Source organism: Hyla sarda, chromosome 7 (genome assembly GCF_029499605.1).
Source record: "Hyla sarda isolate aHylSar1 chromosome 7, aHylSar1.hap1, whole genome shotgun sequence".
Lineage (NCBI taxonomy): Eukaryota > Metazoa > Chordata > Amphibia > Anura > Hylidae > Hyla > Hyla sarda.
In genome coordinates, this window is record NC_079195.1 from 174,848,705 (window position 1) to 174,876,090 (window position 27,386).

General features: G+C 45.0%; 1 long non-coding RNA gene across 3 annotated transcripts; it reads right to left on the reverse strand.

Annotated features, from left to right (window-relative positions):
• On the reverse strand, positions 1-23,143 carry LOC130282086 (uncharacterized). Of its 3 annotated transcripts, none has more exons than XR_008846241.1 (4): positions 23,049-23,143; positions 1,264-1,346; positions 616-671; positions 1-54 (listed from the first exon to the last, which is right to left on the reverse strand). It is a non-coding gene; the product is annotated as an uncharacterized LOC130282086 (long non-coding RNA). The 3 variants fall into 3 exon arrangements; XR_008846242.1 differs by lacking the exon at positions 23,049-23,143 and adding an exon at positions 22,651-22,785; XR_008846243.1 differs by lacking the exon at positions 23,049-23,143 and adding an exon at positions 4,510-4,583.
• Between the last annotated feature and the right edge of the window lie 4,243 nt (positions 23,144-27,386).

Genomic DNA, 27,386 nt, shown 5'->3' on the forward strand with positions numbered 1-27,386 from the left:
ATCAACAGGAAATCCAGGGTCCTCATCACTTGAATATTCCATTGGTGGTGGCTTCTGAAAAATACAAATTACAAATAAAAATATTCAGATATAATAGCAATTAAATGGGCACTGTCACCAACTTTATTTTTTGATATGTTGTAGTACTTATGTACTACAACATATCTCTAATATACTTTTATTTTTATTTTTTTTCATTAAAAAGGTTTAATTTACATTTAAAAACCGGCCACTGAAAAAGGACTGATTTTGTAGTGGCAATCAGTCCTTTTTCAGTTAGGCTGCACTCGCTCCCTGCCTGTCAATCAGAAAGGCGGGAGCGAGCGCATTGGCTCCCCGGCCACTGGCTGGGAGGTCACTCCTCCCGCACATCGCCGCCACCTCGTTGCCGCTGCTGTCCCTGCACGCCCGCTGCCGGACTCTGCAGTAACTGAAAGTAATGAGGGAACGGGGTATGCGGGGCAGGGGGGGGGGGCTGGGAGGGGAGTAGTGAACGGGCTAGTGCCGTAGCGGGGGGGGGGGGGGGCTAGCAAAAAAAAAAATAGGATGGTGGGAGCTACCCTTTAAAGAATGTAAAAATAATAACATAAATCATTCCAAATTATGATAACTCACCCTTTTTGGGGCCTTCTTGGGCTCTTTAGTTTTTTCAAATTTTTTTGCCATTATGTCTATAATAAAAAAATAAAAAATTCCACTTTAATTATTTAAAAAATAAAAGCTACAGTTGCGATACAAAAGCCAAAAAATTCATGCTCCCATAGAAACTGTGTTCAAAAATCCACGTGTCCTGCAAAAATGTAAGCACATGGGGGACAGAAAAATTTAGCAGACTGGCACCACACGGTCTAAAATGATCATGCACACTTCCTTACCAAAAGCATTCATGCTCCCATACAAACTGCATGCAAAAATGCATGTGTCCTGCAAAAATGCAAGCACATGGCGGATAGAAAAATTTCGCAGACTGGCACCACATGATCCAATATGATCAAGAACACTTCCCTACCAAAAGCATTCATGCTCCCATACAAACTGCATGCAAAAACGCATTTGTCCTGCAAAAATGCAAGCACATGGCGACATATGTTGTTGGGGGAGGAGCTTGTGAGGTAGTGTGTGTACATATAGGCACAGACTCATTAGCTGCATATTCAAAGTGCATTAAAGAGATACTGCAGGAGATAGGCTGGAGGTGGATACAATCTAAAAAGTAAGATTTGTTTGCTTTAAATGTTCTCCTCCTAAAAATGGCAGACTTACTTCAGTGCAGGAATTGTTGTGCATTTATTTCATGTTTCACTCTTTGGAGGTTTGGATGCTGTCAGATCTGTAGACAGTTCTTACTGCAGAAGGAAATAACATTTTTGAAATCTGAGATGTTTAACCCTTTAAGGACCTGGGCTTTTTCCGTTTTTTCATTTTCAATTTTTCCTCCTTAACTTTAAAAAATCATAACTCTTTAAAATGTTCACATAAAATTCTATTTGATGGCTTATTTTTTGCGTCACTAATTCTACTTTGTAATGACATTAGTCATTGTACCCAAAAATCTACGGTGAAATGGGAAAAAAAATCAATGTGCGACAAAATTTATGAAAAAACACTATTTTATACGTTTTGGGGGCTTCCGTTTTTACGCAGTACATTTTTTGGCAAAAATAACACCTTATCTTTATTCTGTAGGTCCATACGGTTAAAATGATACCCTACTTGTATAGGTTTGATTTTGTATCACTTCAGAAACAAATCATGAATACATGCAGGAAAATTTATACGTTTAAAATTGTCATTTTCTGAGCCCAATAACTTTTAAATTTTTCTGTGTTCAAGGCGCTATGAGGGCTCATTTTTTGCGCCGTGATCTGAAGTTTTTAGCGGTACCATTTTTGTTCTGATCAGACTTTTTTAACACTTTTTATTCACTTTTTTTGTGGTATAAAAAGTGATCAAAAATGCGCTATTTTGGATTTTGGAATTTCTTTACGCGTACGCCATTGCACGTGCGGTTTAAAAAGCGGTATATTTTTATAATTCTGACATTTCTGCACGCGGTGATACCACATATGTTTATTTTTATTCACACAGTTTTTTTTTTATTCTTGGAAATGCCGGGTGATTCAAACTTTTATTAGGGGAAGGGATAATTGAAAGGGGTAATGATTTGTTTTACACTTTTCTTATGCAATATTATAGCTCCCATAAGGGGCTATAACATTGCATTTACTGATCTTTAACACTGATTGATGCATCCCCATAGGAATGGATCAATCAGTGTTTTTGGCGATTGAATGCAAGACTGCAGCTAAGGACAAAAAAAGATAAGGTGAAGTCTGAAATGAAGCAGCTGTTGCTGGGTGCTTCAACCATAAGTGTGGAGTTTAAAGGGGTACTGTGCCCCTAGACATCTTATCAACTGTCCAAAGCCCTATCCTTTGGATAGGGGATGAGATGTCCAGGGGCGGAGTACCCCTTTAAGGAAAATGGTTTTGTGAGATGTCTTCCTGGTGCTACTGCTAGAAGAGATATAAGACATATTCTTAATAATGTTAAGCAAGCAAAGCAGTAAGGAGAAGTGGATGTTCTTGTCCATCTAAGGACAAATGATCGAGAGAAATGAGCAGTAGAAAGAGGGAAGTGCTCATGCCACTGTACAAGACACTAGTGAGACAACATTTGGAATATTGTGCGCAGCACTGGAGACCGTGGCCAGCCTTTATCATTGTAGGTGTAAGTGTAGTATCTTTTTTTACACCTTTGTTTTGTGTGCTGGTAATGTGTAGGAGCACCACATTTATTAAATGGTCTCAGAGCATTTCATAAATTTTGTGCAGGTACACATTTTCTGAAATTTCTCTCTTCACCTTAAAGCTAAGCTTAGTCTGGGCTGGTGTAGATTTAGAGAGTTTTTAGTGGCTTTGCGCCTTTTTTGCTCCTTTTTATGTGGTTTCCCGGTACAGGACCTTGTACTGTCCCTTGTCTAAAGTCCCCTCAGCTAGAGTCCCTCCATTCACTGCAACACCCCAGTCACCGTTACTCTCCTGGTTCACCACAACTCTTTTGGCGTCTTACGAACAGAATACGGGTGTGTGCCTTAAAGGGGTACTCCGCCCCTAGACATCTTATCCCCTTTCCAAAGTATAGGGGATAAGATGTCAGATCGCCGCAGTCCCGCTGCTGGGGAGCCCCGGGATTGACGCTGCGGCACTGCGCTATCATTACAGCACAGAGCGAGTTCGCTCTGCAGGTAATGACAGGCAATACAGGGGCCGGAGCATCGTTACATCACGGCTCTGCCCCTTGTGACGTCACGGCCCGCCCCTTTCAATACAAGTCTATGGGAGGGGGCTTGGCAGTCGTCACGCCCCCTCCCATAGACTTACATTAAGGGGACGGGCCGTGATGTCACGAGGGGCGGAGCCATGACGTCACTGTGCTCCGTCCCCTGTATCGCCCGTCATTACGCACAGAGCAAACTCGCTCTGTGCTGTAATGATAGCGCAGTGCCGCAGCGGGGATCCCGGGGCTCCCCAGTAGCGGGACCACAGCGATCTGACATCTTATCCCCTATCCTTTGGATAGGGGATAAGATGTCTAGGGGCAGAGTACCCCTTTAAGGAACTTTGCTACCCTGAAAAAAGCCAGAGTCTTCACCCTATTCAGAAATGTGCTATATGAACTGTCCGGAATTGTCGCATGTAGTGATTAAAATTAAGCTCAGAAGTGTACGTGACTTTGCTGTTGAGATTGTGCTTAACTGGGGCGAACGAAAAAGTAAGGGGGGACGTGAAGATTGTCTTTTTGTGGCCATGTGCAAAATTCGCAGTGAAGCCTTGCTTCGCTTTCCGCTACAACAAGTACCTGAAAGGGCTATAGAGTTACCAGAAAAGCACGCAAAAAAGTCCCACGCTGGTCTGCGACCCGCCCCTGGGCGTGGACCCCAAGGACACGTTGCAATGCCGAAAAGGAACTGAAATTTTCTGCTTGTGTTTGCTGGGGGACAGGAAGTCAAAGCTGCACCAATGGCGTCCTTCCGGCTGGCGGCCATCTTGTGGGAGCCCCATATAAAAGGAGCCACGTGGCCAGAGCTCTACAGTCTCGAGATGGCAGCAAGGTGTACCTAAATGGTGGAGCCCACCACAACACGTGAAGAGAGTCCTAAGATGGTGCAGACTCAGAGGAAAGTTGCAGCTGCCGCAGCACAACTTTGTCAAGATCTTGCCGACCATTTGCAGCAGTTGTCCCTTGGGGCTGAGGAGGCCTACAACCTACCCCCTCTACCAGAGGACGACGAGTGGCCGGCTACCCTGAAAGGGGCATCACCGGTGAGACTGTCCCCTCACCACCGGACATGGGGATCCTGGGCCGAGATCTAAAAAATAGTTTACCGGTTGGAAGCTTCAGATGTGGGCAAAAAAGATGCAAATGTTGCAAGGAAATACAACATAATGTGAAAATAATTACATCCAATACAACAAAAGAGGAACACGTACTCAAGCACAGACTTACCTGTGAGTCGATGTATATCATCTACCTCATCGACTGCATGTGTGGGTTACAGTATGTGGGTCGAACAATACAACCGTTGCACTGCAGAATGAATAAACATAGACAGAACATAAAGAATAAATTCCAACTGCACGGCCTCTCTAGACATTGCTCTATGGCTCACCCAACCATAACAGAACCAATCAAGATAACTCCGATTGATGTCATATCTTAAACATGTTCTAATCGTTTTGAGACACTCAAAAAACGGGAGTTTTTTTGGATGTATAAACTAGAAACCATCTTCCCGCGAGGTCTTAATGAAATTGTTGAAACTATAATCTAATTCTCCTTATTCCTCCACCTCTGCGTTGGATGACAAATATGGGTCTCCAGCGCAGTCTAACCCTGGAAGGACCGGAACAGTAATAAAGCATGCATAAAAAATGCTCCATACCTAACTACCTAATTATAAACCCAAAAATGGACACTCTCAGAAGGATAACCATATACTAATATCCGCATCAGTTACACAAAAATACTCACCTGCGCTGTCCACATGGATACCGGTCCATGGATATAACAACTATCATGCGCACAAAAGCCCTCCAGCGCTGCCAAGTTAAAAACTAATAACACCCGAAGCTGTAAAGAACATACATCAATACACCACACTTATGCAAGATTTGAAAATCGACTGAAATAATGTCCACACGTCTAATCAGGATCACAGAAACGGGACACGGATTCCCGAGGACGTGACATGTTGCCGGGAAGCCGCAGCACTATGTCAAACAACGAATACCTAGGTTACACTCTCCTAGGTATATGTTCTATTTCACAACATATCAGCATCATGTATTTTATTTCAATTTTATTGAATTTTATTCATTTTTACTGTTATATATAAAATGTCTATGTTTAACCTTCATGCTGACCGTGACCCGCTGACCCGGTAGCACTCAGCTGATCTGTGTATTTAAAACTGGCGCCTTGTATGTTTTTTATCCCATTGCCTGACGAAGAACCCGGTTCGGGTTCGAAACTTTTAAGTTGCACCCTCCAATAAAACAGCCTTTTTTAAATATAGGCAGTTTTGTTACATCTTCATTTCCGAACTTACTATATCGGAGGAGGCGCCGGATCTCATCCCAATTTTTCTCCCTATTCCTACACGTTAGAACCGGACTTGCCAGTCACGGTTAGGGATGCAGAGGCAGCCACCTACCTAACGCTGCCGTACGCTAGGATCTCGGACCCGGGATACCAACGGCTTCTTGCGATCTGAAGGCTTACAAAGGTGTTGTGCCCGCAGCACAACTAACCACGGTAAGGTGCATCTAACTCGCACGTACCCGCTTTTACTTCAACGGTATCACACCAGGAGCGTGCCTCTCCTTTTTCCTTTTATTTTCAGTTTACCCCACGGGTGGTAGATACCACTCCGGCGAGAGATGCAGTTCTCTGAGGCTTGCAGCTCCAGTGGATACCGAAAATGGATTACTACAACTACCGACTACAGCAGCGTGATGCTCTTATAAGCAAACTAATAGAGCCCACATCGGAGGAGACCACAGGTAACCAGGTTGCTACTGACAACAGCGACCTGGACGAGAGTAACTTTGAAATTATTAATGACTTGTTCTTCAAATTAGAAGCAAAAATGAAAGAGGAAATGCAGCACCAAATAGACATTGATTTTCTCAACATATATAAAAAAGAAAAAATAACACCCAGGGGGCTAAGACTGACATTTTGCTCCACTTTTAAAAATGACATTGAATACACAAAAATGTGGTACAAACTGACCGACTCATGTACTTTCAAAATGCTTGATTTTCTATGTGAAAAAAGGTTATCTATGTGTAAAGCGCTAAATGATGATGTATTGTGTATTATGAATGAGCTGAGAATGCACTCTGGTCACACACATTACATAAAAATGAATTCACAAATTACAACCAGACTATCAAAATTAGAAACAGAAATTATTGAGAAAAAAGCACAAAAACTACACCGAGATCGGCTAGATTATGCACAGGGTGATCCCTGGGCATGGAATAGCCTTTCCAAAAAGAAACACTATCCTGACAATACAACAAGCGACAAGAAAAAAAGTTCATATCAAGGGAAAATTGCACAGAAACGTGGATCACCAACACGAGATCATTCTGGACCCACGGGTCAAAACAGCAAGCAATTTATAAACACACTATATAGGAAAAAACAAACAGATAGTGTGCGAAAAGGTGACAAAGAAAAAGCACCCAATGTGGTTCATAATGCTCAAACAAAAGGTAAAACCATGGTCAACAGAAGTAATGAGATCACTACGGACATTTTGGATAACGACACCAGCAAGGAGGGGTCACCATACATATGCAATACAGCCAACCCCAGATCTTCACCCCTCAAAAAGCAACAGCAGACTATGATTCCTTCTCAGAACATCACCCAGACCCCAGAAAAAACTCCGAACACACATCAGCATAAGAAGGCAAACACCCCTAGATCTCTGTTCATTCAGGCCAGTCACAGTCTGAGCAGAAAATATGAAACTGCTAGTAGAGAGATCAAGGACAGACTCAAACAAAGGGAGGAGCAACGACTAAGCTCCCCACAATTGCAACGAGATCTAACACAAATAAAAACTCAACAGGAATTTACAGATCTCATAAATTTTTCGCTGCATGAAGCAATCTCGCCTCCTGAGCCTACACCCATATCAACACTAGTACTGTCCCCGGTTGGAGACGAGAATATTGTCATAATTGACAACACTGACAATAGCAACTCTATAGCTCCATATCTCAAAAGGAGAAATTCAAACCCGCCGAAGATACGCATCATGAGGAAGAAACAACAACATCGGAATCTTTTTTAGAGTTTTGCCCCATGAATCAACTACAAATCCCACAGATGTTTCAGAAAAAGAGGAACAAAAGAAAAATAGAAGACACAGAGGAAAACGCGGAGGAAAGCACAAGAGAAGAAAGGGAAACGAGAAAAGCACCAAGGAAAGAAACGATGGAACAATAAAAATCTTCAATTTATCTAAACACCAACTGTCAACAGCCGAGATATCCCTATTGGAAAAGGGACTCTCGTTCTGTCCATCCAATAAAGGGGATGAATTCCAACTGTTTCTGAATCTTAACAGGTTCATCAGAAAGCTGACACTACAGAGATTCTTTGCAATTAAGGAACAAGGACTTCAAGCAGGGCAGGACCCCAGAGAAAGCACCGATACTGACAATATAATTAATGATGGTATCATACACCAAGCGGTAAAAGTGCCATCCACCTTCTATCCCACGCATGCGAGGGGCCCCAACATAGATGTGTTCCATGAGCTAGTCTCCCTGGAACTCAAAAAATCTATGGGACATACCAAAAGGAAAAACCTGACAAATGAAGAGTTTAAGGCTCTTAAAGGATTACAAAAAAACGCCAATATAGTAATCCGTAATGCTGACAAGGGAGGGGGACTGGTTATATTGGAGCATGATTACTATGAAAAGGAAGCACTGAGGATCCTTTCGGACAAAGAATTTTACATGGAGATCAGATACAACCCCTTCCCACTTGTGGAGAAACAACTACACGCATTAATTCAAGAAGGCACTGATAGCAATATCTTGGACAAAAATGAAGAAAGATACCTTAAAACCTGTAATGCAAACAAACCATATTTCTACTTTCTACCAAAAATCCATAAATCATTAACCAATCCACCTGGGCGTCCCATCATATCCAGCATTAATTCATCCAACAGCAATTTAGCACATTACATTGATCTGTTTTTACAACCATACGTAACAGCACTTCCCAGCTATCTACGTGATTCCACGCAGCTGATACAAGCACTACTCAATATTAAATGGAAATCTGGTTATCATTTGGTCACAAGTGATGTAACATCTCTCCATACAAACATCCCACACAAACTGGGACTTGACTGCGTTAAAAAATTCCTAGATGAGGATACTACACTACAAACCCAACAAAAGAACTTTCTCATCAAAGGTCTCAATTTTATTCTTCATAATAACTACTTCTCATATAATAAAACAACGTACCAACAGCACAAAGGGACCGCGATGGGTTTGAAGGTCGCACCAGCCTATGCAAATCTGTTCATGGGCGCCTTCGAATCCCAGTTCATCACTAGTAATCCTGCCCTCATGTCCCACATCATCATGTACCGTAGGTACATTGACGACCTGTTTTTCATCTGGGACGGTCCTGAAGATCCCACTGATATTCTCCTTACAACCATAAACAATAACCAATGGGGCATAAAATTCACAAAGGAGGCCTCTACAGAAAAAATTAATTTTCTAGCCTGACCATCTCTCACATTGAGAATAAAATTATCACTTCTACATTCTTCAAAACAGTCGATGTTAATAGTTATTTGGACTTCAACAGTGGACACTACAGACTGTGGCTCAAAAATGTACCATACAGCCAGTTTCAACGCATCAGGAAAAATTGTACAGAGGACCTCACGTTTATGCAAGAAGCAAAAATTCTTGAAAGCAGATTTAAAGAAAAGAAATATCCAAAACCTATCATCAAGCAAGCCTTAAAAAAGGCGTCTAGTAAATCACAATCTGACTGTCTGATCCCTGCAAAGCCAATTAATAAGGAGAAACCAGAAAAACATGCAGAAATGCAAAAAAACAATTTTATCACCACATACAGTGATTCTGCTAATAAGATCCAGATAGCGCTAAAAAAGAACTGGCATATTTTACTAAATGACATACATTTGAAAGGCAAGATCCCGGAAAAACCAAGAATTACTTTCCGACGAGCCCCCACTCTAAAAAACCTCCTGGCCCCAAGTCAAATACGGCAACATAAAGTAAATAATCTAAAAAATAGTTTACCGGTTGGAAGCTTCAGATGTGGGCAAAAAAGATGCAAATGTTGCAAGGAAATACAACATAATGTGAAAATAATTACATCCAATACAACAAAAGAGGAACACGTACTCAAGCACAGACTTACCTGTCAGTCGATGTATATCATCTACCTCATCGACTGCATGTGCGGGTTACAGTATGTGGGTCGAACAATACAACCGTTGCACTGCAGAATGAATAAACATAGACAGAACATAAAGAATAAATTCCAACTGCACGGCCTCTCTAGACATTGCTCTATGGCTCACCCAACCATAACAGAACCAATCAAGATAACTCCGATTGATGTCATATCTGAAACATGTTCTAATCATTTTGAGACACTCAAAAAACGGGAGGTTTTTTGGATGTATAAACTAGAAACCATCTTCCCGCGAGGTCTTAATGAAATTGTTGAAACTATAATCTAATTCTCCTTATTCCTCCACCTCCGCGTTGGATGACAAATATGGGTCTCCAGCGCAGTCTAACCCTGGAAGGACCGGAACAGTAATAAAGCATGCATAAAAAATGCTCCATACCTAACTACCTAATTATAAACCCAAAAATGGACACTCTCAGAAGGATAACCATATACTAATATCTGCATCAGTTACACAAAAATACTCACCTGCGCTGTCCACATGGATACCGGTCCATGGATATAAATACTATCATGCGCACAAAAGCCCTCCAGCGCTGCCAAGTTAAAAACTAATAACACCCCGAAGCTGTAAAGAACATACATCAATACACCACACTTATGCAAGATTTGAAAATCGACTGAAATAATGTCCACACGTCTAATCAGGATCTCAGAAACGGGACACGGATTCCCGAGGACGTGACATGTTGTCGGGAAGCCGCAGCACTATGTCAAACAACGAATACCTAGGTTACACTCTCCTAGGTATATGTTCTATTTCACAACATATCAGCATCATGTATTTTATTTCAATTTTATTGAATTTTATTCATTTTTACTGTTATATATAAAATGTCTATGTTTAACCTTCATGCTGACCGTGACCCGCTGACCCGGTAGCACTCAGCTGATCTGTGTATTTAAAACTGGCGCCTTGTATGTTTTTTATCCCATTGCCTGACGAAGAACCCGGTTCGGGTTCGAAACTTTTAAGTTGCACCCTCCAATAAAACAGCCTTTTTTAAATATAGGCAGTTTTGTTACATCTTCATTTCCGAACTTACTTTATCGGAGGAGGTGCCGGATCTCACCCCAATTTTTCTCCCTATTCCTACACGTTAGAACCGGACTTGCCAGTCACGGTTAGGGATGCAGAGGCAGCCACCTACCTAACGCCGCCGTACGCTAGGATCTCGGACCCGGGATACCAACGGCTTCTTGCGATCTGAAGGCTTACAAAGGTGTTGTGCCCGCAGCACAACTAACCACGGTAAGGTGCATCTAACTCGCACGTACCCGCTTTTACTTCAACGGTATCACACCAGGAGCGCGCCTCTCCTTTTTCCTTTTATTTTCAGAGATCCCGACGGAAGACTCGGATGTGAGTACCCCGGCGGAAGCCGCTTTCTCTTCCTCATCCAGCCCAGGGAGAAAGGTCCCCTTGTCCCAAGTAACTCTGCCCACTGCACGCCCACGATCACTCCCACTCCCAAACTGGGTGTTTGGCGACGAGCCTGCACTAATTCAGTATATGTGGGACCATGTCTTTCCCCTGCCGGGGAAGACTCATCCACTGATCCCCACAGCAGTGGCAGAAAGGGCCCGCAGGGAGGCTGAAATCTCCGATGTGATTGAAAAACTAAATGCACAGGGAGAGATATGGCCCCGAAACGCCTCCCATATGAAGTCCACGTGGAACAGCAGAGGGATACAAAGAAACTAGAAGCGCTGTATATCCGCATGTTGGACTACCCACAAGAGGGTGAAGCACCCTTAGAGCGCCGACGCGCCTTGGTGGTCAAGTTTGACAAGGTCAGAGGCTTCGGGACCTTTCTGGACTGCCGACACGGTGGGACAGTCTTAGTCAACAGAAGGTCCGTGCAACGGGACTATTTGCCCAAAAGTTATCACTCCCTGGAGCGAGGGGAGATTGTTGAATACACCCCTGTCAAAAGTCTGCAGGATGAATGGGCTGCAGCTGTGACAAGACCAAAGAACCCAACACAAATTACTTTCACGTACTTCCCTTCGGACGACTGGGACGCAGATCCCCACAGAATCGGCCTACATTCACGTACTTCCCTTTGGACGACTGGGACACAGATCCCCGTGGAATTGGGTCTTATTTTTCTGCAGCAGCTCTAGCAGAGGATCTGCCCAGGCCTTCTCCCTCTGAGGAGGTGAGGCCAAAGCAATGGGCACCAACGTATGTGCCCAGGCCTACTCCCTCTGAGAAGGTGAAGCCTAAGCAACGGGCACCAACAGATGTGCTTAGGCCAACTCAATGCCCGGAGGTGTGGCCTGACCAGCAGGCACCAACGGAAGTGCCGCGGCCTACTCCACTTAATGAGGTGAGGCCGGACCAACTGGCACCAATGGTAGTACCAGTGGCCTCAGCGGCTGCTATCAACTTTGTGGTGAGCGTTAACCCCTCAGTTTCACAGTCTCGACTCACCAATGTCTCATGGGACACTGCTATTAACCATATGAGAGAGTTCCAACCTCGTGCTTCTTGCTACATATCTCAGAGCCGGAAGTGCCTGGCAGGACAATGCCATGAAGTTACCTGTTCAGTTACCTAAGCTTGTACCTGGCCGCAGGCCGAGAGACTCCTTGTCTGAGGAGATTCCTGTAAGTTTATGCCTGGCTCCCGTACAGCCGTGATGTTTTTGGACTCATAACGTAGGTGGACTGCTGATCCTTATGTGTTTGTTTGTTTTAAATATCCTCACAGTAATATATTTTTGTGCACTAAATCTTGCACATATACAGCAGGTAAATGTGCCTGAATGCAACAAATGTTGTAGCTGCTGTCAAGTAGCCATTGTGTTCTAGTAAATAAAATGTCTGTTGATATATATTGTCAAACAAAATGTCCGTGGTTATTGTACAGAAATATCCACTTCCTGTACACAAAGTATCTATTTGTTTTTCAGGTGTTATAGTGTTTACTTAGAGGTGCCCTTCCAGCTTCTCTGGGAGTAACAAATATTGTCACCCTTCACTAACGCCTACAGGAAATATTCCCATTAGATATCAAGACTGACTTTATTAATTCACTACAGTGTACACATAGTACATTACATAAACTTCACTAGTGTACTTTCATAGAATCCAGTAAACATAACTTGTATATCTCACAAAAACAAAAACTTAAGCCTTAGGGACTGTAACATACTCTACCTCAGTCCGTACCACGGTTATGCGCTAATGATACGCACTAACATGTTCTTTTGTCTTGTAAATGTTCAGGATGCTCTTTGTGGCCAGAAGGTGCTCTTGTAGCTAACCAAAAATACACGTATCCAGAAAGGTAACATTATGTCAATTGTTATCTAGTCCAGAGTTCTAGGGGTTAGTGTGTAGTACCGATAGACCATAGCAGCTAAGGCATTGGGCAGAAAGCCTCAGGCAACCCAATCCGCAACCAGTGTATAACTCTAGAAAATAAATATGTGGTATAATAAATATTTGGTATAATATTGGCTGTCAAAAAACAAACAGTGAGATCTGTTAAAGTATGTAGAAGCATCACCGTCTCTATACATACTTCGTAGTCAGAGATTAAACTGTACAAAATCTGCCAGTCGAAAGTCAAAAGTCAGATATCCTTAATGTCATGCATAGTCATCATTGCATAGTCTTATGTGTTAAACTAAAAATAAAAAAAGAGAAAGAAAAAAATCCAAGGATAATATAATCCTGTTCTTGAAACAGTACTAGTATTATTTATCTCTATATAGTATTATATCTTGTTTATAACTTGGTTGCATGAAAATTTTGGAGCCTGTATGGAAATTTCACTATGCACAAAGACTCTATACCGTTATTCATCTACAACCTTAATATGGACATTTGTATTAATGCTCAGGAATGCATCTGGCCCTATGGTCATTCCGTTCCTCTATCCTAGGGGACATACGTCGAGGACGACTTATATCAAGTAAGGGGGTTTGTGGTGTCCCGGTACAGGACCTTGTCCTGTTCCTTGTCTAAAGACCCCTCAGCTAGAGTCCCTCCATTCATATAGGGCTCTCCTGCAGGGCTTACCCTTGGTCGCCTCATATAAATTGTGTATCGTTTTAATATATATATATATATATATATATAAATAATATAAATGCATAGGATAGATATGTACAGGACCTTAGTGGTCACATGATGTATGGTTGTGATGTATTGAATGTACAAGGACCTTAGAGGTCATGTGATGTACCCAGAGTTCACTGTGTTCATAACTTACAGGTTTGCTGACCAATGAGCTTAGTCCAGCCCATTATTATATAAAAGGCTGTAGCCATTAAACTCGCTCTCTTCCTGCCGGACTATCAAGCTGCACAAACGCCTCAGCATCAATTCAATTCATCTAGGCCAAAGCCTAAAAACCTGCAGCCACTAAACGTGAGTTACTCAAAGCTCCATCTATCAAATCCTGTGTGACTGCTACCAGCTCAAATCTTCTAAATTAGTAGTGTTGCTCGCGAATATTCGCAATTCGAATATTATTCGCGAATATCGCATATTCGCGAATTCGCGAATTTCGCGAATATAGCGCTATATATTCGTAATTACGAATATTCGTTTTTTTTTTTTTTTTTTTTTTTTTTTTCTTCACAGTACACATCACAGTGATCATCCCTCTCTGCTTCCAGCTTGTGTGGTGTAAAGAAGGCTGTAATACTACTGTGTGGGACTGACGTGCGAAAATTCGCATATACAAAAAATGCGCATATGCGAAAATTAGCATATGCTAATTTTCGCATATGCGAATTTACGCGCGTGTTGATTTTGTATATGCCAATATTCACATATGGTAATTTTCGTATGCGCGAAATATTCGCATACGCGAAAATAAACGAGAATATGACGAATATGCGAATATTCGCGAATATATGACGAATATTCGTCCATATATTCGCGAATATTCGCGAATTCGAATATGGCCTATGCCGCTCAACACTATAAATTAGTAGCACAGTGGCCTGGATAAAAGCTTATTGCTTCCAAGTCCCAGCAAACCTGTGAGGAACCTTTATCCCGGTTCACTATTAAGAGACTGTTATGTTAAAGACTGTTTCATAAATTCTGCAAGTAAAGTTTCTTCAGTTTATTCCTGAAATCTGCTGTGGACATTCCGTTATTTTTCCCTGCTGTATGTGGGACGGTTGGCGGTAGGAACATTACTATTAAGGAAACCGCACCCTGGTGTCACGACATTCAAGGGTTAATACCACCAATGACAATGATAAATGTCGGCCCATATCTCCAGAAGGATATAGATACTCTAGAAAGAGTTCAGAGAAGATACTAAACTAGTACATGGATTGCAGGATAAAACTTACCAGGAAAGGTTAAAGGATCTTAAAGGGGTACTCAGGTGGAAAACTTTTTTTTTTTTTTAAATCAACTGGTGCCAGAAAGTTAAACAGATTTTTTTAATTACTTCTATAAAAAATTATTAATCCTTCCAGTACTTATCAGCTGCTGTTTACTACAGAGGAAATTCTTTTCTTTTGGGATTTCTTTTCTGTCATGACCTCAGTGCTCTCTGTGACACCTCTGTTCATTTCAGGAACTCTCCAGAGTAGGAGAAAATCCACATAGAAAACATATGCTGCTCTGGACAGTTCCTAAAATGGACAGAGGTGTCAGCAGAAAGCACTGTGGTTGTGACAGAACAGAAATCCCAAAAGAAAATAATTTTCTCTGTAGTATACAGCTGCTTATCAATACTGGAAAGATTAAGATTTTTTAATAGAAGTAATTTACAAATCTGTTTAACTTTTTGGCATCAGTTAATAAAAAAAAAAAAAAAAAAAAAAGTTTTCCACTGGAGTACCCCTTTAATATATATAGCTTGGAAGAAACAAGTGACAGAGGGGATATGATAGAAACTTTTAAATACATAATGGGAATCAACACGGTAAAGGAGGAGAGCATATTTAAAAGAAGAAAAACTACCATAAGAGGACATAGTTTTAAATTACTTAAAGTAAAGTATTACTTTACTGAGAGAGTAGTGGATGCATAAAATAGCCTTCCTGCAGAAGTGGTAGCTACAAATACAGTGAAGGAGATCAAGCATGCATGGGATAAGCATAAGGCTATCCTTCATATAAGATAGGGCCAGGGACTATTGATAGGATTCAGATTATTGGGCAGATTGGATGGGCCAAATGGTTCTTATCTGCCGACACATTCTATGTTTCTATGTTTAGATTCTGCACATATGACTTCAGTAAAGCTACACCCTTTTTACAAAATATGGCTGTGTCTGGAGTATTTCTGTTAGCAACCCCACCAGCCTTTTGTGGCACAACCAAAGACTTTGCCAGGAACCAGTACCCTCAGCTGGCCTTGACTACTGTAGCCATATGCAAAGGTCATTCTACAGGCAGTGGGAGGCTACGTTGCTATTGTTTTATCTTTTCTACTGCTGCCACCTTTCACTGTAATCCTGTACAGATCACTTACCAGTAATGTCCTCCTTATCATTACAGACAGAACAGACAGTCTCAGCTTAGTTTTAGTCCTAGTGGCCAGAATGACAGCTGCATTTTTTTTGGGAGAATATTTTTACTGACTGCATAAGAGAAATATACAAGGTTATTTTCTGATGACACAATCCCCAGAATTTGAGTGGGCCAAATACTATATAACCCAGAAGGATTAGATAGTTACAGTTGTTTTAGCAAACTTTGCATACATTTATAAGTGCCAGCAAATGTAAGGAACTTTCTCCCCTTATTAGGCTCCATTTCTGCCCCCCCCCCCCCCCCCAATGCTTTTCTGAAATATAATCCATCTTGAGACACATCAGTTTACTAAAGCATTAGGTTACAGCTACCTATACTTGCATTGAGCTTATAGATCTAGCCCCACTGCTTGATTCATAACTTACACTGCTTAGTACTGCTCTACAATGTTCCTTCTTATGAAATTACAGGCGTGTTTATTATTCATGCTTATTATGCCATAATAAGGTTAGAAGAGGCTTGAACCTGCAGGTCAGCATGGAACTACTTTGGTATACTGTTACGCCGAGCGCTCCGGGTCCCCGCTCCTCCCCGGAGCGCTCGCTACACTCCTCTCACTGCAGCGCTCCGGTCGGTTCCACGGACCCGGGGCGCTGCGATACCGCCTCTGGCCGGGATGCGATTCGCGATGCGGGTAGCGCCCGCTCGCGATGCGCACCCCGGCTCCCGTACCTGACTCGCTCTCCGTCAGTTCTGTCCCGGCGCGCGCGGCCCCGCTCCCTAGGGCGCGCGCGCGCCGGGTCTTTGCGATTTAAAGGGCCACTGCGCCGCTGATTGGCGCAGTGGTTCCAATTAGTGGTTACACCTGTGCACTTCCCTATATCACCTCACTTCCCCTTCACTCCCTCGCCGGATCTTGTTGCCTTAGTGCCAGTGAAAGCGTTTCCTTGTGTGTTCCTAGCCTGTGTTCCAGACCTCCTGCCGTTGCCCCTGACTACGATCCTTGCTGCCTGCCCCGACCTTCTGCTACGTCCGACCTTGCTTCTGTCTACTCCCTTGTACCGCGCCTATCTTCAGCAGCCAGAGAGGTTGAGCCGTTGCTAGGGGATACGACCTGGTCACTACCGCCGCAGCAAGACCATCCCGCTTTGCGGCGGGCTCTGGTGAAAACCAGTAGTGACTTAGAACCGATCCTCTAGCACGGTCCACGCCAATCCCTCTCTGGCACAGAGGATCCACTACCTGCCAGCCGGCATCGTGACAGTAGATCCGGCCATGGATCCCGCTGAAGTTCCTCTGCCAGTTGTCGCTGACCTCACCACGGTGGTCGCCCAGCAGTCACAACAGATTGCGCAACAAGGCCAACAGCTGTCTCAACTGACTGTTATGCTACAACAGTTACTACCACAGCTCCAGCAACCATCTCCTCCGCCAGCTCCTGTACCTCCCCCGCAGCGAGTGGCCGCTTCTGGACTACGACTATCCTTGCCGGATAAATTTGATGGGGACTCTAAGTTTTGCCGTGGCTTCCTTTCCCAATGTTCATTACACTTGGAGATGATGTCGGACCAGTTCCCCACTGAAAGGTCTAAGGTGGCTTTCGTAGTCAGCCTGCTGTCTGGAAAAGCCCTGGCTTGGGCCACACCGCTCTGGGACCGCAATGACCCCGTCACTGCCTCTGTACACTCCTTCTTCTCGGAAATTCGAAGTGTCTTTGAGGAACCTGCCCGAGCCTCTTCTGCTGAGACTGCCCTGTTGAACCTGGTCCAGGGTAATTCTTCCGTTGGCGAGTACGCCGTACAATTCCGTACTCTTGCTTCTGAATTATCCTGGAACAATGAGGCCCTCTGCGCGACCTTTAAAAAAGGCCTATCCAGCAACATTAAAGATGTTCTGGCCGCACGAGAAATGCCTGCTAATCTTCATGAACTTATTCACCTAGCCACTCGCATTGACATGCGTTTTTCCGAAAGGCGTCAGGAGCTCCGCCAAGATATGGACTCTGTTCGCACGAGGCGTTTCTTCTCCTCGGCTCCTCTCTCCTCTGGTTCCCTGCAATCTGTTCCTGTGCCTCCCGCCGTGGAGGCTATGCAGGTCGACCGGTCTCGCCTGACATCTCAAGAGAGGACACGACGCCGCATGGAGAACCTCTGCCTGTACTGTGCTAGTACCGAACACTTCCTGAGGGATTGTCCTATCCGCCCTCCCCGCCTGGAAAGACGTACCCTGACTCCGCACAAAGGTGAGACAATCCTTGATGTCCACTCTGCTTCTCCACGTCTTACTGTGCCTGTGCGGATGTCTGCCTCTGCCTTCTCCTTCTCTTCTGTGGCCTTCTTGGACTCTGGATCTGCAGGAAATTTTATTTTGGCCTCTCTCGTCAACAGGTTCAACATCCCAGTGACCAGTCTCACCAGACCCCTTTACATCAATTGTATAAACAATGAAAGATTGGACTGTTCCATACGTTTCCGCACGGAGCCCCTTCTAATGAGCATCGGATCTCATCACGAGAGGATTGAACTTTTGGTCCTCCCCAATTGCACCTCGGAAATTCTCCTTGGACTTCCCTGGCTTCAACTTCATTCCCCAACCCTGGATTGGTCCACTGGGGAGATCAAGAGTTGGGGGCCCTCTTGTTCCAAGGACTGTCTAAAACCGGTTCCCAGTAACCCTTGCCGTAACTCTCTGCTTCCTCCAGTAACCGGTCTCCCTAAGGCCTATATGGACTTCGCGGATGTTTTCTGCAAAAAACAAGCGGAAACTCTACCTCCTCACAGGCCTTATGATTGTCCTATCGACCTCCTCCCGGGCACTACTCCACCCCGGGGCAGAATTTATCCTCTCTCTGCCCCAGAGACTCTTGCCATGTCTGAATACGTCCAGGAGAATCTAAAAAAGGGCTTTATCCGTAAATCCTCCTCTCCTGCCGGAGCCGGATTTTTCTTTGTGTCCAAAAAAGATGGCTCTCTACGTCCTTGCATTGACTACCGCGGACTTAATAAAATCACGGTTAAGAACCGCTACCCCTTACCCCTCATCTCTGAACTCTTTGATCGCCTCCAAGGTGCCCACATCTTTACTAAATTGGACTTAAGAGGCGCCTATAACCTCATCCGCATCAGAGAGGGGGATGAGTGGAAAACAGCATTTAACACCAGAGATGGACACTTTGAGTATCTGGTCATGCCCTTTGGCCTGTGCAACGCCCCTGCTGTCTTCCAAGACTTTGTTAATGAAATTTTTCGTGATCTGTTATACTCCTGTGTTGTTGTATATCTTGATGATATCCTAATTTTTTCGGCCAATCTAGAAGAACACCGCCAGCATGTCCGTATGGTTCTTCAGAGACTTCGTGACAATCAACTCTATGCTAAAATTGAGAAATGTCTGTTTGAATGCCAATCTCTTCCTTTTCTAGGATACTTGGTCTCTGGCCAGGGACTACAAATGGATCCAGATAAACTCTCTGCCGTCTTAGATTGGCCACGCCCCTCCGGACTCCGTGCCATCCAACGTTTTTTGGGGTTCGCCAATTATTACAGGCAATTTATTCCACATTTTTCTACCATTGTGGCTCCTATTGTGGCTTTAACCAAAAAAAATGCCGATCCCAAGTCTTGGCCTCCTCAAGCGGAAGACGCCTTTAAACGACTCAAGTCTGCCTTCTCTTCGGCTCCCGTGCTCTCCAGACCTGACCCATCTAAACCCTTCCTATTGGAGGTTGATGCCTCCTCAGTGGGAGCTGGAGCTGTCCTTCTACAAAAAAACTCTTCCGGGCATGCTGTTACTTGTGGGTTTTTTTCTAGGACCTTCTCTCCGGCGGAGAGGAACTACTCCATCGGGGATCGAGAGCTTCTAGCCATTAAATTAGCACTTGAGGAATGGAGGCATCTGCTGGAGGGATCAAGATTTCCAGTTATTATTTACACCGATCACAAGAACCTCTCATACCTCGAGTCTGCCCAACGGCTGAATCCTCGTCAGGCCAGGTGGTCTCTGTTCTTTGCCCGATTTAATTTTGAAATTCACTTTCGGCCTGCTGATAAGAACATTAGGGCCGATGCTCTCTCTCGTTCCTCAGATGCTTCTGAAATTGAACTCTCTCCTCAACACATCATTCCTCCTGACTGCCTGATTTCCACTTCTCCAGCCTCCATCAGGCAAACTCCTCCAGGAAAGACCTTTGTTTCTCCACGCCAACGCCTCGGAATCCTCAAATGGGGTCACTCCTCCCATCTCGCAGGTCATGCGGGCATCAAGAAATCTGTGCAACTCATCTCTCGCTTCTATTGGTGGCCGACTCTAGAGACTGATGTGGTGGACTTTGTGCGAGCCTGCACTATCTGTGCCCGGGATAAGACTCCTCGCCAGAAGCCCGCTGGTTTTCTTCTTCCTCTGCCTGTTCCCGAACAACCTTGGTCTCTGATTGGTATGGATTTTATTACGGACTTACCCCCATCCCATGGCAACACTGTTATTTGGGTGGTCGTTGATCGATTCTCCAAAATGGCACATTTCATCCCTCTTCCTGGTCTTCCTTCAGCGCCTCAGTTGGCTAAACAATTTTTTGTACACATTTTTCGTCTTCACGGGTTGCCTACGCAGATCGTCTCGGATAGAGGCGTCCAATTTGTGTCTAAATTCTGGAGGGCTCTCTGTAAACAACTCAAGATTAAATTAAATTTTTCTTCTGCATACCATCCTCAATCCAATGGACAAGTAGAAAGAATTAACCAGATCTTGGGTGACTATTTACGACATTTTGTTTCCTCCCGCCAGGATGACTGGGCAGATCTTCTACCTTGGGCCGAATTCTCGTATAATTTCAGAATCTCTGAATCTTCCTCCAAATCCCCGTTTTTCGTGGTGTACGGCCGTCACCCTCTTCCCCCCCTCCCTACCCCCTTGCCCTCTGGTCTGCCCGCTGTGGATGAAATTTCTCGTGATCTTTCCATCATATGGAGAGAGACCCAAAATTCTCTCTTACAGGCTTCTTCACGCATGAAGAGATTCGCGGATAAGAAAAGAAGAGCTCCTCCCATTTTTTCCCCTGGAGACAAGGTATGGCTCTCCGCCAAATATGTCCGCTTCCGTGTCCCTAGCTATAAGTTGGGACCACGCTATCTTGGTCCTTTCAAGATTTTGCGCCAGATTAATCCTGTCTCTTACAAACTTCTTCTTCCTCCTTCTCTTCGTATTCCTAATGCCTTTCATGTTTCTCTTCTTAAACCACTTATCATTAACCGTTTCTCTCCCAAATCTGTTCCCCCCACTCCTGTCTCCGGCTCCTCGGACATCTTCTCCGTCAAAGAAATTTTAGCATCTAAAAAGGTCAGAGGGAAAACCTTCTTTTTAGTGGATTGGGAGGGTTGTGGTCCTGAAGAGAGGTCCTGGGAACCTGAGGACAATATCCTGGACAAAAGTCTGGTCCTCAGGTTCTCAGGCTCCAAGAAGAGGGGGAGACCCAAGGGGGGGGGTACTGTTACGCCGAGCGCTCCGGGTCCCCGCTCCTCCCCGGAGCGCTCGCTACACTCCTCTCACTGCAGCGCTCCGGTCGGTTCCACGGACCCGGGGCGCTGCGATACCGCCTCTGGCCGGGATGCGATTCGCGATGCGGGTAGCGCCCGCTCGCGATGCGCACCCCGGCTCCCGTACCTGACTCGCTCTCCGTCAGTTCTGTCCCGGCGCGCGCGGCCCCGCTCCCTAGGGCGCGCGCGCGCCGGGTCTTTGCGATTTAAAGGGCCACTGCGCCGCTGATTGGCGCAGTGGTTCCAATTAGTGGTTACACCTGTGCACTTCCCTATATCACCTCACTTCCCCTTCACTCCCTCGCCGGATCTTGTTGCCTTAGTGCCAGTGAAAGCGTTTCCTTGTGTGTTCCTAGCCTGTGTTCCAGACCTCCTGCCGTTGCCCCTGACTACGATCCTTGCTGCCTGCCCCGACCTTCTGCTACGTCCGACCTTGCTTCTGTCTACTCCCTTGTACCGCGCCTATCTTCAGCAGCCAGAGAGGTTGAGCCGTTGCTAGGGGATACGACCTGGTCACTACCGCCGCAGCAAGACCATCCCGCTTTGCGGCGGGCTCTGGTGAAAACCAGTAGTGACTTAGAACCGATCCTCTAGCACGGTCCACGCCAATCCCTCTCTGGCACAGAGGATCCACTACCTGCCAGCCGGCATCGTGACATATACTTTAATATCAATATGCAATAGGCAAGTAGCCACATTAGCTGCTACAAATCTTAAGGACATATGAAATGCTGGAGAAGGACCCATCGCAGCCACCCAGTTTGCTATATGGTTAAAACAGCCCTAAACCCAAATCTACACCCACATATGGCAAATTCATAGAAAGCCAGTTATCCATACATTTTTGGATTATGAAAAAAGTAAGGGTTATCCAGCACTTTTTTATATGTAGAGCCTGCTGATTTGTTTTTGAAGCTAGAAACCATCATGTGATTCTTTTGTGGTATACATATTGTGCAAGATTGGTTGCGACATTCAGAAATATTTATATTCTTACCCTTCTTGCCCCCATCCTTTCCCTAAAAAGACTGAGGAGGTTAACTAAGGCAAAGGTACGATCTGGCCCAGTGGCCACAGGGTCCCTTCTCCAGTAAGCCTACCCTGGCAGTGAGGTAATGATTGCACACAGCCATCCAAACACAAGCCACAGGGCAGGGCGCCGCTCCTGAGATTTAATCAGACGGCCTTTTGTTTCATAAAGCTGCTTTGGAGGAGTCTCTCTCCCTCACTCTGAGACTTGGTGTCCTTCCAAAATGCGCTGACCTGACATCTGGCTCTGTTCTGGGTGAAACAGATTTTGCTGTCAGCTCTAGTCCCTCTACGGACCTGAGTTCTCTCTATTTCACCCTCCCAGTTTTGCTCCCTCCCTTTTTCACTCACACTGCACTTTCCATTTGTATAGAAGCTGTGTTTTCTGATATTTCTTTTCACCTCATACCTTCCATAGCAGCTCACATTTCATTTTCATCATTTGTTCCATATCTATTTTTCACCATACCTATCCCGTATCACTGTCACTTGTTTAGTGAAATATATCATTGTAGCCCTCTCACTTTCCTCCTCTTCTTTCTATTCTCCTTCCTTGTCTCTTATGTGCTTTCCTTCTGCTTAGTTTTTTATATTATTGAGCCTCTCTCTCGCTCCGACTCCCCACCCCTCTGTTGTCTCTCTTCCCACAAACACAGTTTTCTGCCAAATGTGTCAACACAAGCCCACGCATTTGTAACCTCCGAATAACATAACAACAGATACCACTGAGAGCTCAATGCCTGCTGCTTTATAGACAGTTTAGTCAGTGCCTCAGTATGCTACTGAGCAAAATGTTCAGAGGTGACTACATCAAAACAGGAAGAAAAAAAAGAATATAGGTAGCACACATATAATAATATTCATGTTGATAACATGCTTTTCGTTGTCATGCTGCTGATAAATGTACAAAGCTGCATACAGACTGGAAAGTGTCTCATTGCCTATCTGTAGACATTCATGTTCCATCAGTACACAAGTACCTCTATTCTTTTCTTTTGATTTGGCTAACATGCCATTATCCACTTCAAGGCACAAAGTGATTCTGTTATCACTTTATCAAGGGCATCTATATAATTCTCGGTATATAGTGATTCGGCAGGTGCTATTGTACCTGCAGAACAGCCCACTGATTGACATGAGATGAAAGGCATCAGGTGGTTACAGTCATGGCTACATTTTTGCATCTAAAGGTAGTGCTGCCATAACTATGTAGTGCCATTTGGGCAATCACACTGGGAGGCACTGTAGTTGGCATGTTTTTTCAGTGGGACCCTGAATGTTAAGTATGCCATTAATTAAATAGGTCTTTCTCGTGACAGATTGGGCTAAGTAAGGCTAATTTCATATATATATATATATATATATATATATATATATATATATGCACTATAGGCACTACTATGTTGTCACATTAACCCTAAACCGTACCTGTCATTTCACGTGACTTTTGAGGATATGCTGCCTAGTTTGTTTACACTATGAGCAGTACTATTTATATGCTTATTAACCTGTATATGGTGCTTTCTGCTCTGCAGGTTCCATCTATAATTTGTAGTTCACCCAGAGCTGGTGGATGTAGCTCCCTTCTCCCCCCTCCATAGACTTGTATTGTTAGGCATAGGACAAAGCTGAGCTGATTTTCAGAATGGAATGCAGTCTCACCGGAGAGAGGGAAAAGGAAGAATGCAGTCTCAGGAGAGGGGGAAAAGGGAGAAGCTTCATGACAGGAGAAAATTTTTTGTGTAATTGTCATGGACCGACCAGGGGGACAGGGAGAGTGAGCCCTGAACTGACCCTAAAACCGCTCTCCTTGCCTACGTGCCCATCCACCCTAAACAGTGGATCGTCAACTGGGCGCCGGTCCCTCCCTGAGCTAAAGTGCAGGGGTCTAAAAACCCATCCTAATAAATAGTCGGTCACAACCAGAAACATAACAGGAACATAGAACTCTATAACCGATTAAGTTCAGAGGACACTATAGACCTATGGTAAAGCACAGAGGAAAACACTAGCCAAGTGATCATGTACAAAAACTCCAAAGATCTGAATAAATAACTAATAAACAAATAGAGTTCAAAACACCAGAAAGGATAATGGATGAGTCTTAACAGACTCCAGGAACAGACAGGAATATAGCATAATCCCGCAGAACCTCCAGTAGACACAAAGTTCCCATGGAGTGGTAACAGGGATCAATAGCTAAACAGGAATAATTGCAATCCCTCGGAACACCTCCAGTAGACATGGAGTCCCCATGGACAGGTAACAGGGATGCCTAGTTACAACTCAGAAAAACGGATACAACAGGATATAATTATGAACACTGTTCACACTGAACACAAGACAGGAATCGCAATCCCTCAGAAAACCTCCAGTAGACACTGAGTCCCCATGGACCGGTAACAGCACCTATAACATCACTCAACTTTACCCAATCTCCCCAACCAATTGGTAGGGGCAGCGCTAACTGGCCGTAAATGACTGGCAACTAACATATCCCCTAAACTGCGACCACATCTGTATGTAATCTGTGCTGTTGGTCCTATTACATCCTGGAGGTCGCCGTCCATTTGCAGTATGTCCCAATGTTGTGTGATAATCCTGCGTATCTCATTAGATATCTTGTCATAAGTACCAATTATCCTCATTGGTTGTTGGACTGGGGGAGAGTATTTGGGTATCAAAAGGTCATTCCTAGGTGTAGAGATAGCTGTATGTTGTGCCCTGGTGAGTATGTTTGACGCAAAGGTTGGGAATTTATATTGATCAGGTTCTGAGGCAGTTTGTGTTCACCCTCCCATCATACTTGCGGGATACGATGGGCCTGCTCCGGCGTATAGAAGGTATCACCATGACAGAGGGGTCCATCCTTGCAAATATTGATGTGGAGGCTCTGTACTCCTCTATCCATCATAATGTGGGATTACAAGCATGTGAATACTTCTTGAGTACACGAGGTATAGAATACCATGTCTTTATTCTACAACTGTTACGTTTCGTGTTGAACAGGAACTCCTTTTTCTTTAATGGTGTCATCTATCACCAAATAAGGGGACCGCGATGGGATCCCCCTGTGCCCCGAGTTACGCAAATCTCACATTGGGGTGGTGGGAGGCGACACACCTGTTCCATGATGAGATGGTCCATTTCAGTGAGCAAGCACTGATATGGTTACGTTTCATCAATTACATTTTTGTCTTATGGAATGGAACAAGGTCTGAATTTGAACAATTGGTAGGTCACATTAATAACAACGACCTGGGCTTGTTTTTCACTTTCGAAACCAACGAAAGTGAACTCAATTTCCTGGATGTAGACATGTACAAGGATTCAGAGGGTGCCTTACAAAGCACTATTTTTCGTAAATCGACCGCGACGAACAGCCTCCTGAGGTGGGAGAGTTGCCACCCGGTGCATTGCCGTGGAATGAGATTTGCCATAGAATGAGATGCTCCGCCTCCATCACAGCCTATTGGCTCTCTCTTGTCACGTGACATATTTAAACCTTACGCATCGATGCGCACAGCAGTGTCAGTTTGGCTATCACAGGGAGAGGATCTCCTCACCCTGTGATAGCTGAAGCTGTACGGAGCTCTCATGGCCTCTGTGGCCCGACAGAAGTTCACACATGTACGCAGCTCATACGGCTGCCTCATATACATTTACTGTTGATCCACAGCGCTATCGGGATCCCTATGCCCGATGGCGCTGTCATCAGGATCCCCACGCCCGCAGCTCTACACCCCGTCCCCCGCAGCTGTACTCCCCGTCCCCCGCATCTCTACTCCCCGTTCTACGCAGCTGTACTCCCCGTCCCCCGCATCTCTACTCCCCATCCCCCGCAGCTCTACTCCCCGTCCTACGCAGCTCTACTCCCCGTCCCCTGTGAACGCTCAGGGAGCGATCCACAGCGCTATGGGGATTCCTACGCCCGATGGCGCTGTCATCAGTGTGCGTCCCCGCGAGCGCCCCATGCCCGCAGCTGTACTCCCCGTCCCTCCGTAGCTCTACTCCCCATCCCGTTAACGCTCAGGGAGCGGGGAACAGAAAGTAGAGCATCGGGCGCAGGTAAAGTAGTACTGCGCATGCGCAGCACTACCCGAATAACTTAACCTGCGCCCGATGCTCTACTTTCTGTTCCCCGCTCCCTGAGCGTTAACGGGACGGGGAGTAGAGCTGCGGGGGACGGGGAGTAGAGCTGCGGGGGGCGGAGGACGGGGAGTAGAGCTGCGGGCGTGGGGCGCTCGCGAGGACGCACACTGATGACAGCGCCATCGGGCATAGGGATCCCGATAGTGCTGTGGATCAACAGTAAATGTATATGAGGCAGCCGTATGAGCTGCGTACATGTGTGAACTTCTGTCAGGCCACAGAGGCCATGAGAGCTCATTAGAGCTTCAGCTATCACAGGGTGAGGAGATCCTCTCCCTGTGATAGCCAAATTGACACTGCTGTGCGCATCGCTGCGTGACGTTTAAATATGTCACGTGACAAGAGAGAGCCAATAGGATGTGATGGAGGCGGACCATCTCATTCTATGGCAAATCTCATTCCACGGCAATGCACCGGGCCCCCTAAAAAGGGGGATCCCAAAGGGGCAATTTCTCCGCCTCAGGAGGAACTGTTCGTCGAATAGGGAGTTCAGGAAGGAATCAGCGGCCATGAAAAGGAGATTCAGGAGCAGGGGCTATCCAAATTGCATACTCACCAGGGCACAACATACAGCTATCTCTACACCTAGGAACGACCTTTTGATACCCAAATACTCCCCCCCAGTCCAACAACCAATGAGGATAATTGGTACTTA